General features: G+C 36.7%; 1 long non-coding RNA gene across 2 annotated transcripts in view; it reads left to right on the forward strand.

The window, feature by feature from the left end:
- Window positions 1–430: 430 nt before the first annotated feature.
- LOC108515450 (uncharacterized) overlaps window positions 431–4,777 on the forward strand; it is a 37,754-nt gene continuing 33,407 nt past the window's right edge. For both annotated transcript variants that reach the window (XR_001881527.1, XR_001881526.1), the window contains exon 1: window positions 431–687. This is a non-coding gene — a long non-coding RNA (uncharacterized LOC108515450). The remainder of the gene's footprint in view (window positions 688–4,777) is intronic.

The following is a 4,777-nucleotide window of genomic DNA, read 5'->3' on the forward strand; positions in this document are numbered from 1 at the left end:
TCCCTTCTCTGGCCCCACCCACATCCTGCTGATTGGTCCATTTTACAGAGAGCTGATTGGTGTGTTTACAACCCTTAGCTAGACACAAAAGTTCTCCAAGTCCCCACCGGATTAGCTAGACAGAGGGCGCTGACTGGTGCTTTTACAAACCTTTAGCCAGATAGAAAAGTTCTCCAACTCTACACGCGTCCCAGAAGCCCAGAAGCCCAACTCTACACCCGTCACCTCTCACTAGCACTGGCCGCGGGACTTTGCGGCACCCAGCCCGGGCATTCAGGCAGCCCAGAGGGAGCTGGTCCACTGATGAAGCCCAGCAGGCGCGGGCATGTTGCCTGCTGCGCAGAGTGCGTGCCTGCCCGGCCGGCGCCCAACCGGAACCGCCGCCCTACCGCTAGCGCCGCCCCCTGCTCCCGTCCGCCTTGCCCTCCACACCTCCCCGCCGGCAGAGGGAGCCGGCTCCGGCCTCAGCCAGCCCCGGAGAGGGGCCCCGACATGGCAGCAGCGGGCTGAAGGGCTGGTGGAGCCCGGCTAGAGCAGACGCCGAGTTAGAGGAGGCGCCAAGATCTAGAGAGGGCTGCTAGCACGTTGTCACCTCTCGAGTGCCAGGCCCATTTGTTCCTCCTAAAAAATTATTTCCACCTCTCAATGTTGCCACATTTCGCCTCTCCCCTTCCTTGACGAAGAAAGGTATATTAGCATCTAGATCTGATTAGTTATGGAATAATCACTCTCCTGTGATTTTCCCCTGTACACATTACATAAATTTTGGTTGCCTTTTTCTCCTGTTAATCTGCCTTTCATCAGTTCATTTTTAGGGAACCTTCGGAGAGAAAAAAAATGAAGCTTTCCCTCTTCAGCTCTAGAGCGGCCTTCCAGGTTCAATCATTATTTCATTTAGCAAATGCTTATTGTGTGCCTACTATAGGCTGTGCACTGTTCTAGGCACTTTAGATAATATCGGTGAACATCATGATCAAATACTTTAACTTTTTCAGTGGTTATTTCATGGTGGTATTAATCTCAGATCTAGAGATATATCTGCAGGTAAGAAGTTCTTTCGTTTTTACTTTTTACCTATGTTTTACCTTTTTTATTATGAAAAGATTTCATTTTACACAAAAGTAGGAAGAACAGTAGAATGAACTCTTAAGTTACCCAGCACACATTTCAACATTTATGAATACAAAATGAAATTTATTTTATCATTAACTGTGTCCTCCTCTTTCTACCCTTGCTAAATTGCTATATTTTAAACTTTTTATTAAAGTATCATAAACTTAATGAAAATTATACATAAAATGTCCATGAATTTTTATAAGTTGAAAACATTTGTGAAACCAGCACCCAAATTAACAACTAGAAAATCCTCCAAAGAGCCCCTATCTCCACCCAAGAATGTTCTGCATCTAATAGCATAGATGAATTTTGCCTATTAATATAATTTTTACAGTTTATATGAACAATATATTCACAGAATTACATAAAACACAGATTTTTGTGTTTGTATTCTTTTTTCAGTGTCATATTTGTGAGATTCTTTCATATTTTTGCATGTAATTTTAGGTTATCTGTTTTCATTGCTGCATATTAATGTATCTTGTGAATATACCATACTTAAAAAAATGCATTCTATCGTAGAGTGTTTGAATTATCTCAGGTTGGGGCTGTTAAGAGTGGTGCTTCCATGAACATTCAATACATACATTTTAATTTTAAGAAAATGGTTTTATGTATATACCCGGGAATGGAATTGCTGGGTTTTACAATGTGCATATGTTTAACTTTAGTAGAGACATAGCCAACTCTTTTCCAAAGTGGTTTACAGCTTATTCTCCCACCAGCAGAGTGTGCATTTCCTTTTTCTCCATGTCCTTATCAAAATTTGTGTATTTCAATTTTGGATTCGAATAAGTGAGCAATGTATCTCATTATGGTATTAATTTGTACCTTCTAGAGTTTAATGAGTTAATCTGATTTTCTTTTTTTCTCCTCTTCCCCCTTTCCTTCCTACTCTCTTCTTCTTCTTCCTCTTCTTCTTCTCCTTCTTCTTCTCCTTCTCCTTCTCCTTCTCCTTCTCCTTCTTCTTCTTCTTCTTTCTTCTTCTCCTTCTTCTCCTTCTCCTTCTCTTTCTCCTCCTCCTCCTTCTCCTCCTCCTCCTTCTCCTCCTCCTCCTTCTCCTCCTCCTCCTCCTATATGGATGGCATGTTTTATAAGAATTTGTTCAAATATTTTAGCCCACTTTTCTTTTTGTCATGATTTGTATTTCTTTAATCTGTATGCACTCCAAGTATTTATTTCCATGATGTGGGTTGCCTTTCAACTCTCTTATGATTAACAACATTTACAGAATCTATATAGGTTAAATTATCTTTTTTATGATTGACACTTTTAGTTTTGGATTAAGAAATATTTAACCATTTCAATGTCACAACGATGTTTCCTTTACTTTATTCTAAAAATTAAATTGTTTGCCTTATGCACCAGATCTGTAATACATCAGAATCTACAATCGACAGGGCCTGGCACCTTTTAGAAACTTGATTTTTAATGCAGCCTGACTTTTACAAGAAAAAATATTACAAAATAGAAATAAATTTCTGCCTAGTAAATTTAACAAAATGACTATTACAACTATTTAAAAAATTCAGCGTAGCAAATGGAGAACACATATTTGTTTCTCTGCCCTCTTTATACCTCACACCTCACTGAAATACATGTTTAGAGGCTAACAAAAAGTAATAATAGCAACAACAAAAAAATTAGTAATTTTTTTAATCAAATGGAAATCATATATGTCATGAATGGCAAATGAGACAAGCTGAAGTTTAGAGTAGGATATGCGTGTGCAGAGGAGAGGTGGACATTTTTGCCATGCTATGGAGCACCAAACTCAGCAGGTATAACAGACAGTAGGAATGAGAATTTGTTCTGACAAGAGAAAAAAAATATCGAGGAAGACAACTGAAGCAGTCAATTCCCATTGCTGTTGTGTCACCCTATTTACCAAGGTAATTTTATCCTGAAGTTTTCATTTACTGAAAAAGAGTGAATATACTGAACTTAGGGGACTAAGAGGAAAAGGTGCTGGGCTGTTTTACAAACTTTCTGGGTAGCTAAATGTTTACCAAATGTCTATTTAGAGTATCAAAGTTTCTCTGAATTATAGCAAAAACACTTGTTTGAAAGCCATTTCATAGAACTAATATTTTAGGTGTACACACTAGCTGCTTACAGTTTTTTTTGTGTGTCAAAATACTTACAAATAGACTGATTCTGATTTAAACTAAATAAAACTGCTGTTGTACAAATTAGAGAAGTGCTCAAAATTCCAAATTACAAGATGCTTAAAAATATACTCTTCAATGTCCTTTAATAGAATTCTGCTTATTCAAATAATTGTATACTTTAAACAATTTTTTTGTTATTTTGACCTTTTGGAAAATGACATGCAACGTAAAGACTGATTCAATGTAGTAGATATAACATTAACAAAATCTATATTATAAATGTTTATATCCAACATTTAACTTTTAAAAACAAATATAATGTAAATTAAAATATTAACAATATTTTTAAAAGCCTACTTGGGCTTTTGGTTGAATTTAGAATCAAGCAGTATTTTATAGCCCATATTTATATTAATATATTTGGGACAGCTTTGAGATGATGAAATATTACAACAATATAGTAATTCCCCCCTTATCAAGAGTTTTGATATCTGTGGTGCCAGTTACCTAAAATCAACTGTGGTCTGGAATTTTAAGTGGAAAATTCTAGAAATATAAAATTCATAGGTTTTTGAGTAGCATGATGAAATCTCACATCATTGTACTCCATCCCACTGGATCCATGATGTAGATGCTCCCCACCCATTGGTCACTTAATAGCCTTCTTGGTGATCAGAGAGACTGTCCTGCAATTGCCATGATGCTTGTGTTACAGTGACCCATATATTACTTAACAATGTCTCCAAACCCGAAGAGTAGTGACACTGGCAGTTCAGATATGCCAAAGAGAAGCTGTAAAATGCTTCCCTTAAGAGAAAAGGTGAAAGTTCTTAATTTAACCAGGAAAGATAAATAATCATATGCTGAGGTTGCTAAGAACTATGGTAAGAACAAATCTTCTATTAGTGAAAATTTGAACAATGTGTTGTTAAACTTGTTCTATTTTATTAATGATTGTTTTAATCTCTTACTGTGTCTAATTTATAAATTAAACTTTACCATAGGTAAATATGTATAGAAAAAAATAATGTATGTAGGGTTCAGTTCTATCTCTGACTTCAGGCATCCACTGAAGGTCACTGAACATATCTCCCAAAGATAAAGAGGAACTACTGTGATACAATTAAAGCAAAATATTCATTTCAGAAACCTGGCGGATTTTTTTTTAACTGTAAGACCCATAGAGCTGAAATGGATATTATAATGATCTGTGGTTAGTAGGAGATAAAATCCTTACCGTTAAGAAAGTTTGAAGAAGCATAATATTCATCAGTCTTGACCTTCTTCCATCTATGACATGATGACCCTAAGAAAGTAATAATTATTCACCATTATCATCATTTAAATCATTTTCTGCATTCATCTTAAAACTACAGTTTCTAATCACGTAAGTTATTTTGCAAATAAAATACAGTAGGAGAAATAGTTAAAATGACCATGAAAGAAATTTTAAAAATGTAATAATAGGCCGGGCGCGGTGGCTCAAGCCTGTAATCCCAGCACTTTGGGAGGCCGAGACGGGCGGATCACGAGGTCAGGAGATCGAGACC

This window comes from Rhinopithecus bieti, unplaced genomic scaffold, assembly GCF_001698545.2.
Source record: "Rhinopithecus bieti isolate Rb0 unplaced genomic scaffold, ASM169854v2 scaffold_34813, whole genome shotgun sequence".
In the NCBI taxonomy this organism is placed as follows: domain Eukaryota; kingdom Metazoa; phylum Chordata; class Mammalia; order Primates; family Cercopithecidae; genus Rhinopithecus; species Rhinopithecus bieti.